The sequence below is a fragment of the Akebia trifoliata genome, chromosome 1, assembly GCF_017979445.1.
Source record: "Akebia trifoliata isolate Shusen 1 chromosome 1, ASM1797944v1, whole genome shotgun sequence".
NCBI lineage: Eukaryota > Viridiplantae > Streptophyta > Magnoliopsida > Ranunculales > Lardizabalaceae > Akebia > Akebia trifoliata.
The window spans coordinates 7,556,063-7,566,843 of record NC_141375.1 but is presented as its reverse complement, the minus strand read 5'-3'; the positions used below and the strand labels follow the sequence as shown (position 1 = coordinate 7,566,843).

Below are 10,781 nucleotides of genomic sequence, written 5' to 3'. Positions count from 1 at the left end.
GGATTTTTTATAGGTTTCTAAGTGTTTTTGAAGGGCTTCTAGGTGTTTTTTTGAGCTAAAATTGAGGTATGGGTATTAGGTAAGGAGTTGGGGCTTCAAAATTGAGGTTTATGGGAGGTCAGGGAGGCTTTTTGACCTACTTCTCTTAGGATTTATGACTTGATACGAAAATAGGATGTGAGGACCCCTATTTATAGATTTTTTTAAGGGTTGATTTAGATAGAATTAGTGTTTAATTAGAATTCTTTTAGTTAGAGTTGTATTTTAGTTAGAAGTGTTTTAGGTAGAGTTGTATTTTAATTAAAATTATTTTAGGTAGAGTTATACTTTAGTTAGAACTCTATTAAATAGAGTTATTATTTAATTGGAACTCTATTAGGATTTTGACTTTTGGTCTTATTTGATTGACTTTAAGATTTTGACTTTAGTCTTAATTGATTGACTTTAGTCTTGCTTAATTGACTTTAATTTTGAATTTAGTTTTACTTGATTGACTTTAATACCTTGAATTTTAGTCTTGCTTGATTGACTTTAATTTTTTGGAGAACCCCCCTCTATTATATCTTTAATTATTTGGACCCCCAAATGGAGGGGTCCTTAAAGAAATATCTTGCGAACCCTCAACAATTTTGCCTGAGAGCCTGATTGATCGATTTTTTTAGTTCAAAATTTGAAATTAATTTCATTAATGTTTCACTTTAAATATTTAATGTTTTATTTATTAATTTCAAAATTTTTAATTATGAAAATTGTGAAATTATCATTTTGCCCCCGGAGAGGACTTTTCGCGTTTTAAGTCGATTTTTTATGTTCTAGGATGTTTTAGAATCGATTTTTCATAAGGAATTCAATGGAAATATTGGTTTGTATCATTTATGAAATTTTTTGTGTAAAATGGTTGTGAATTTTATGAGGGGCATTTTTATAATTTTGTCAAATTCTGTGAAAATTGACCAAATGATTATTTAGTTCCGATTTGTTGTTTTATGTGTTCGAAAGAGTTTTTCTAAGCATAACGTAGGCTCTAGGGTCGTTTTGATGTTAAGGGTATTTTGGTAATTTGATCATTTTTAGTGATTTTTATCGTAAAATTTCTTTTGGGGTTATATTTTTCTAGCGTAGCGTGATTTTTACAGTTTTGGCAGCTCGAGATACCTCATCTAGATTTTTGAAATATTTCTAGTAACAAAATAAAGCAATGGAATAAACATCCATCATTGGGAACCGTTACGATCGGGTTGACGAGTTGATTAATCAGGCGAGTGTAAAAATGAGGTGTTACAGTTTTAAGGATGGGAGGTATGAAATTTGAAGCTAAAAGAAAGGTAATTGTGTAATGAGGGAAATGGGTTGTATTTTGACCCAAATGGTTTGGATCTTACCCAAATTCATTTGGGTAGAATGTTTGGTGAGATGAGATGAGTGATGATTGATGGAGAGAATGGGGGTGTAAGGTGTTAGGTGTTTGATTGAATGTTGGGTTGATGGAAGAGATAATGTGTTTAGGTTTGGGGGGATGAGTAATGTAAGAGGTTGGTTGGATTTTGGGAGAATTGAGGGGATGATGACATGCGACAAATAGGAAGGTGATGAAATTGGTTGATTGGTGATAGTGGTTGTTTGAGTAGAGAGAAGGGTATGAGTTAGTTTGGTGATAATGGTGGGAGGTATGAGTTGAGGTGATTTTGTTAAAGTATTTTAAGGGAAAGTGATGGGTTGAGGTGTATAAGATATTAGTTGTGATATGGGTAGTTGATGATGTTAGAGAATGGTGATAGGTTAAGGTGTGTAGAATATGGGTTGTGATGTGGGTGGTTGATGGTGTTAGAGAATAGAGATAGGTTAGGTTAGGATAGGGTATGGGTTGAGGTGATTTTGGAGAGAAGTGATGTGGGTAGATGAATTATGAGAGAAAAGTGATAGGGGTAAGTGATTAAATGAGGGAGGTGAAAGGGGATGATGACATCTGTCATCTTTTGATGTTAAGAGGGTGATTGGTTGATGTGGGTAGTAGTTAATAGGTTAGGGTTGTGGGTTGGATAATGAATTGGATATAGATAATGTCTTGTGGCTTTGTAGTGTTGGGCTTGGATTTTAGAGATGGTTTGTAAGTTATTTTGGATTGGGTAGGGTCGATTTTTGATTGGATTTTTGAAGGTGGGTAGGTTTTAGGTTTTAGGTGATATGAGATTAAATTTAGGTTAGGGGTAAGGTGAGAAATTAATTTAGGAAAGAGTTGAGGGCTAGTGGGCTTTGAATAGGCTTAAGGTATTTGTGGATTTGGACGCGGAGCGATGGAAGGTAAATAAGGTGATAAGTGTCCCAAGTCTTATTTTTTCATTTTTTATCCTTTTAGGATTTTTAGAAATTGTTAGATTGATTAAAATGCTATGTGTTGGCAAATCAGGCTTTTTAGGCCAGTTGGAGAATTTTATTGAAAATCGAATATTTTTTGGATGCAAGAGCGGAACGGTGAAGGTTGGGAAAGCGTGGGGTAGGTCCAAATCCTTTGGTGGGTCTTTTAGACCATTGGGAGGTCTTGGGGGCCTTAGTTAAATTAAAATGTCACTTTTTAGTGATTCGGGCTTTCGAGGCCCGTTGGCCCATTTTTTAAAAAAATTGGTATTTTGAGTGGAGCAGGGTAGATGGGAGCATGCCGAGTCTTTTAATGTGGGCCCATTAGACCCCTAGCGACCTTGATTTTGATAAAAGTGCCCCATTTTAATGATTCAGGCCTTTGAGGCTCGTTGGACAAGTTTATTGGAAAACTATTATTTTTGAACTTTTTCGAATGAGGACCCGTTCAAAGTGGGATGTCTACAGTACCAATACATCTAAAAAATGAATTTCGGTAAACTAAGATATCATTAGAGAGCTCAACCTAATGATAAATCATATATTTAGCAAAATATAATTTATATTTTCTCACATATCTCAGATTGGATCCCTATTAGACTATGACACTGTTGATCCAAGAGAATCTGCAAAGGATTTAGTGATGGAAGAGTTTACCGATCATCATATATTTAATGGAAGATAATTCAAGGGGAGGTTTTGCCCTTGGAAATCAGTGAAGTTAAAAACTTTACAGTTAGTTATGTAAATAACTACCATAAACTAGAAATTATAATTTTTTAAGGGATGAGAGAGGTCAATTGCTCGTCTCATCTTTCGATATTAAAAAAAATATAGGACTAAGCTTTTCCATTTTTTAAGCAAAAGTGCAACTCAAACTTGGGTATGGCTCACATGACATTTTTTTGTCTATGCCAACAAATTGTCTTAATGAAAAAGAAATTATGTGGCATGTGTTGAGTTGTGGAAGGAGGGTTTCAATCCTCCGCCTTGGGTGCACATGATCAGACTATTTTTTGGATAAAGATCGTATCCACCTAAGGTGGAGGATTGAAATCATCCTCCCACTACTCAACACATGCCACATAAGTCACAATCCAACGAATTAATGACTTAAAAAAGTTTCTCTTTTTAAAAATTCCCTTGGGTTGTTATTTACATGGCATTATTTTTTTTATGCTAGCAGATTGTATTAAAGAAAGAGAAATACAAGGGAAATCCTGTAGTGTACACATTTGATTACGTGGCATGTGTTGAGGCATGGGAGGAGGATTTCAATCCTATGCTCTGAGGGCACTTGGTCCAAACTCTTTTCAACTAAAGATTGTGTGCCCCCAGGGTGAAGGGTTGAAACCCTCTTCCCAATACACAACACATGCCATGTAAGTCTCAATCTAAGGAATTAACGAATAATTTTATTTTTTTTTCAAAAATTTCTTTGCATTGTGATTAACATGGCAATTTTTTTCTATGCCAGCAAATTGTATTAAAGAAAGAGAAATTCTAAGGAGAATCCCCTAGTCTACCCGTTTGCTTACATGGCATGGGAGGAGTGTTGAATCCTTCACCCTGGGTGCACATGATCCGGACTTTTCTAGAAAAATATTATACCTGAATTTCTTCTACATTGTATGTACCTATTAAGGTTGCAAGGTGGACTTTGACTTTTCTATTTACCAATCACATCAGCCCAAACCACTATGCCACTCTTTTGAAGCTTTTTTCCGATCCCATACCTTTCATGAGGCCTGAAGTAGTTCTACGAAATTTGACATAATATGTGAATAAAAACAAGGGAACAATAAAGAAGATTAGATTTGAAAGAGAAAAGAACGAAAAGAGACGTCGACAAGGAGTAATTTATTGGCTGCCATCCTGCACTTTCATACATTTCTTTATTGATGCAATTATAATAATATATTTCAAAGGAAAAATTACTAAAGTTCTCTGGCCAAGGGATTTCTTTCTAAATAATTCTTGAATTTTGGGCAATAGTTTGATTGTCTATTTAGTAAATTTTTTATTTTTTAAAGGTCCCTCATTATTGTGGAGGTCAACATTTTTATTGTTGAGCTCATTACTTTATTGTTGAGTTCGACTTTTTTTTATAATTGAATTCGACAAATTTTAAAAAATGTTGAACTCACAATAAAATTGGAAAGCTCCATATTGGTAAAACCCACCCATTTTCATTTTACGAGTTTTTCCGACTAAAATTCAAGGAAACATCATTTACAAACTTGACATAACAATTTGTCTAGATGATTCAAATTAATTAAAAGAAATATTCTTGATGGATTTTCATCCAAAAACGAAGCAAATTATAAAGAAAGTTGAAAAAAACCTTAATTTTTTTGCATATGTTACAAAATATTTGAAAAAATCCCTTGAAAGTGACTTTTTCTTCCTTAAATCTTTTACGTGGGAATGGAGCCTCTAAAAATCAATTGAGATGCCGAAAATCTATTTTTTTAATGAAAATACTGAGTTCGAACGTTTACTTCGACATTTCACTTGTGAGAAATGTGGGGAGTGATATTCAGGGAGTGATTAGAAAGAAAAACTATACTAAATGGACTATTAAGAAAAGTCCTAAAACTTAGGGACTAATTGAAAAAAAAAAAATCCCTTCACCATGGTCTTTTAAGTAATTTTCCCCATTTAAAAACTTCTTAGCAATTCAAAATTTCTACCAATAATAGTCTTTATCAATAAAAGAAATGATTCGAATCAAGCAAACAAAAATGCTAATTAATTAATTTTACTTATGACTTGAGATAAGTTAATCTCATCATCCCACCACCCATCTTAATGCTATTGTCCTCAAGGTATAAAATATTTAAACGGGGAAGAAAAACTCGCCGAACTAGTGAGTCGCGATCCATAATGGTGTTTCATACCCCTAGCAACAAATCGTGCCAACGTGGGACATTTTGATTGAAGACTAAGCACTTTGGATAGGAATGGCACTATGTGAAAAAGGCCCATATTTGACGGTCTTAGCCCCTCAAATTTTGAGAAATTTGACGGACCCTCCCATCAAATATGCCCATCAAATATTCTCTTGTAGAATTTTTTTTTTTTTGACAGTCCTGGACTATCAAATTATTGGAGAATGGACTTTAAAAAAAATAAAAAAAAATCCATAAAGTATGACCGTCAAATTTGGAGGTTTAACAAACAATAGCACAGTCCTCTAATTCACCAATCACAATGAACGAAATAATATAATAAAAAAATCAGAACATATTGTTATCCAACATATGTTTTCTTATCCAACATATTGTTTGCTATCTATGCTTCTTTGCCGTCTTTTTTTATTTTTTATTTTATGGCTAGGCAACAAAGTTGAAGGCAGGCTCTATTGGTTTGGTTTTGAACCACCCGATCGTGGTATCCACACACCACAAGCCTTATCACTGACAACATTCTTTTGTTTTTTATTTGATGAGTTGTGAGCCCATACATATCTTGTTTATAATTGAAAGATTAAGGCCATTATTCTGAAAATCATGAAGAACAGTGAACCAAAAATTACTGTGTGGTCAACAGGGCCAAATTGGACAACAATGCTAAACTGTTGGATTTCACTAAGAAACTGGAAGCAGCTTGCGTTGGAACTGTGAAATCTGGAAAGATGACTAAGGATCTTGCACTTCTCATCCATGGACCCAAGTAAGTTCTCTCATGGGTATCCTCTGTATATTTTTGTGTGTTGTTCACAATGCGTGTTTTTTGTTGGATTTTTCTTTTCTTCCGTGCAGGGTTACCAGGGGCCAGTATCTGAGTACTGAAGAGTTCATTGATGTTGTTGCAGAGGAGCTGAGAGCAAGACTGTTAGCCAAGGCAAAGTTGTAAAACCTTATCTGATTTACTAATACACTCAGAAAAATAATGTTTAGAAAGCAATCATTCAAAATGATTGTGGTATCGGCTCTAGAATTAGATATTCCTCTACATCTTTTTTGTTGAATGTTTATGACTGAACACCCTAACCCTCTTCTAAATAATGCCATATCCATGTTAGATACTTCTTTCTTTTGGTGTAAATGGCGTATCCTTAATGCATCTTGATTAGGTCTTCCATACTTGGGATAAAATAGTCACCATAGATTGTAGAAACTAAAGAGTGGACAAAAATTAGTAAATTGATGGGCCTGTCAAATAGAAAAGAGTGGGCAAACTTCAAGGCTTTAATTTAGTCAAGTGTTAAAGCAGGAAGTTGATCAATGATGGAACTTGAGATGTGGCCTTTTAGAGGAATAAATATCAGGTGCTTGTACATGACTGTTCTTTTTCAATAATCTCATATGATCAAAAACTAACAATAATGTTTAGGATTTCAATATGCAGTCCTTTATTGCAACACACTGGAATGAACATGGGAAATATGTGTTGGATGTCACAATGCAAAAGGTACTCTAGTTTAATAATATGAGAGTACTTCAATAATTAATTATGCGGTCAGATTAATCTAGTCTTCCAAGCTCAGAAGTGGGCTGAACCCCATGTGGAAACAGTTAAATCTGTGAGTTTTGCCAATTCTCCTATACTGTGTTGACAGCCTTTGTAGTACATTTTCTTTAAATTACTTTGTATGCATAATCTCTAATTATTGGGTGATGTTGGATGCCAATATAACAGTTTGGTTCTCTTTATTTTTAGCATATTGTTTAATAGAGAGGGATTTGAGAGAGAGTTGTAGTCTTACTTTCTAAACCTTTTCCTCCTCTTCAATTACTAAAACTGTTGAGGTTTCCAAGTCATCCAAGAGCACCATAAAACCAAACATCATCAAAGCCCAAGAATTGGCAGATCCTTACTTTCAGGTATTTTCATCATGCTTGCCCTTGTTTATTCGTTGTGCTGCACATCAAACCTCTCATGCGGCTGGCTCATGTTGTGACAGGAAGCCAACAAGTTCACCAAACCATACATTGATCATGTTGCAACTGTTGCAAAACCTCATGTCAATAAAGCACGAGTTGCATTGAAGCCCTATAACAACAAAGGAGTTCATTCTTACAGAGAGTTTCTTCTTTACTTGTATGATGAATGTTGGAACATAACAGGGGTTTGAGTTCACTAATCAATGAGACTTAACTAAGTGATCACTTTGATTGAATACTAATAGTAAATTTTATGGTTCTCTTTGTTTTTTTAATTGTTTGAATAAACCCATTGTGTTCATGAACTAATTCTTGTTGGGATCGCTGCAGGGTTTCCTACAACCAAGTGAATTTCACATTTTGGTTATGCAAGAACCAAGATTTCAGATGATGAGTTAAGGGATCATATACGTGGGTGAGATATCTTACTCAAGGTTTTATCTTCATGTGGTTCACCTAAAGTTATTTTCTTATATCATAATTTAGGAATAAAAAAATGTGTATACCATGACTCATCTTATTCTAGTTTATGATATATTAGTTATCCTTACAGTATTCGTGCTTGTTCATTTGCTAGGCAGAAACTTGATTCATGGTATTAATCATTGCTAGTTTATGTATTTATGCTTGATCCGTTATCCCCACGGATTTGTTTGCTCGGTTTCAATGATTAATTATTTTACTGAGAGTAGGACAGTTTCAATGACTTATGCACCTGAACATGTCTCATTTTCAGTCTCTAATCTCTCTGCTTGCATATTTATGTGGATTATAATTTGTGTTTTTCTTACATAACATTTGAATTTATGACATTGTTTTCTTGGTTTTTTTGTGTGGCAATTTTCACCTTGCATTATTTTCTTATTGCAAGAGATTTAGATTCAATTGATAATTTTCTTATTTATTGATTGTTGTAGATTGTGTTCAGGGAGGATTTCGGAACTGAAGGCCGGGGTGGATGTTTTGATGAATATGGGTATAAACTCTGACTTCTAACACTTTGTATGTAACAGTTTCAGATATCTTAGTTTGTCTTCTAGAACCAAATCATCATGCCTCACCTCATTATTAAGATTGCAAAGTTTATCCTATACAATACCATCTTATGTCCCACTAACTTGGTAGATTCATGATTTTTCTTTCTTGGATTCCCAGAGACTTTGATCCTTTCTTCCAATGGATCAGGGACGTTTTCTAAATTTTGGAGTATATATGCTTATCTGCCTAAATTATTCATTTTTTCTCCATTAGATGATAGGTATGCTTTGATCATTTTGCAGAATCATTCGTGATATCATTCAGAACCATCTGTTACAGGCAACACTTTGTGTTGCGACCTGGTGGTCACTTTGTGTGGTTAGCTACTCCAGTTTACAGGAAAGGCGAAGAGGATTCTATGATCTGGAAAGGTATATACATCCTTACCTAGTCACTTTGTGTTTAAGAGAGGGATTTCTTTGGACCGTTCTGAATATATGCATCTCTTCATACACACCACCCATACACCCATCCATCCAAGTTGCCTAGAACAAATCTCTTGATCTTGGGTTCAATGTCCATCATGACGAAACTAGACAAAAATGTCCATAATACTTAAGTTAGAATTTTTAGGTTATCGATCAAGATGTCCAAAAAAAAAAAAAATTCTCAGCAAACATTCCACAACTTCTATAATTGCTTCTAGACCAAAAAAAAAAAAAAAAACACTTTCCTGAACACTATTGCCTAACAAGCACTCTTCCACTTGTAATTCTTATAGGAGTGATTCAAATAGAAATAATTCCATAGAAGCACTTATACTGAAATCTGAGATGGGTGATTCTTTTTGGTCTCAACTCTCAACAAACAAACAGGAGGATACTTCCAAACGTGCCATGGAAAATGTTATCACCAAGAAAACAGCCCAAAATAGAGGAAAAAAAAATGAGAGATAAATGAGTGAGTACTGAGTACTCACTATTCAGTGATTTGTATGATACTGCCATCAAAACAAGAAGAAGATAAGGACTGAGAATATCACATCAGCTTTTACCGAACCCATAAAGCAGACTTCATTGAATTCTTGATTACAAGAAAGAAAGTAACAATGGAAGTTACAGTCCCAAACATATCAAGTGGGGGGGACCTTATGGTTCCAGTTAGGACTCTTTATAATTCCCCTTTGAATGTTTTTTACTTATTGATGGATGCAATATAGGGAAAATGATTAATGAAATGCTGCATGCAGGAGGATGTGCTGGAAAGGACGAAAAAGGCCAAGGAAAAAGCGGCACGTGAAGCACAAGGGTTCATTCCCCAATCTACAACGATAACAACACCGACCTCCACCAAAGATGTTTCCGATCCAGTAATTTCAATATCATTTGGTCTTATTTAGTTTAATTATTGTCAGTTATTTGTAGCTTCGACAGAATTTTCGATCTTAACAAAGAGGTTTACATGTATATTAATTTTGGGTTATTTAATTTAATTTGGAGCTTGTTTTATGATTTTTCCTCTTTACACAGCTGTTCATGGTGTGCACAGCTAGACATGTATAGAACTTAAGATATGAAGCATTTGGTCTTTAAATGAAAATTTATTGAGTTGTAAATGGACTGGGCCTAATATGCCCCACCCACATCAATAGTACACACCTGGGTTTGTTCTCCACACACACAACAAAATGGTTAGCTTTAGTGTTGTGTGGCTCCTGCCTTGAGTACATAAATGCCCAACACATTGGCTTTATGCCACCTTGCAACTACTTTCTGTGCCAATGGGGATGGTTTAGTTGCCAAAAGCTGAAAAACTAAATCGTATGTGACATATTGCTCATAAGACTCACTACTTACCAAGCAACAATAAGAACTGCCAAGAAAGAGTCGAGAATGAGATGGAGCTCAAATCTAGCATCACATAGAAGTGAATCAGTAAAAAAAGAAGTTGGTGTAACAATATAAAGCTCTCAAAGAAAAAAAACAAAAAAAAAAAAAACAAAGAAAACAGATGGTTTTGCTACAGCTCAGTGAACTCATCCTTGTTAAACCAAGTTGATGGACTCAGTCATTCACCACCACTATCACCCATCAACAATTCCAAATATTGTTCACAAATAAATTTAACTCCAATACACATGATTACCTGCTCTGTAACTAGGAATTAGCATACATTAAGAGACTAAAAAAACCGCAGATTATCTGACTCAAACATTCGTAGCAAAGATCTAATGGTTTCATACGTAGCTTCATTGTAGATTATTTGTAACATTCCAAATGATCTTCAAGGGCAAAGACTTTATTGGAAACTGACTCAAACAAAGATCTGGTGGCTACATTTGAGTATTTAACAAAGTACGTAATTAACATTGGTCCTTCATTGACTATACTTCCCCACATTCACGTAGTGTGATGCATGTTTTACTCTCTTCGTAATTATTCTATTAAATTAAAGTGTGGGTTACAGTAATTAAGTCATGGAATCATCACAGAAAGCACTGAAAAGAACAAGTAAAAGACTCATTGGAATACATGACACAGTTGTTATAAATGTGGAGCT

The 10,781-nt window shown here is 34.6% G+C and overlaps 1 long non-coding RNA gene across 1 annotated transcript; it reads left to right on the top strand.

Annotated features, from left to right (window-relative positions):
• The first annotated feature begins 5,627 nt into the window (after positions 1 to 5,627).
• On the top strand, positions 5,628 to 9,730 carry LOC147410609 (uncharacterized). Its single transcript, XR_015177106.1, has 6 exons — positions 5,628 to 6,030; positions 6,120 to 7,184; positions 7,265 to 7,659; positions 8,162 to 8,220; positions 8,525 to 8,653; positions 9,472 to 9,730. It is a non-coding gene; the product is annotated as an uncharacterized LOC147410609 (long non-coding RNA).
• The last annotated feature ends 1,051 nt before the right edge of the window (positions 9,731 to 10,781 follow it).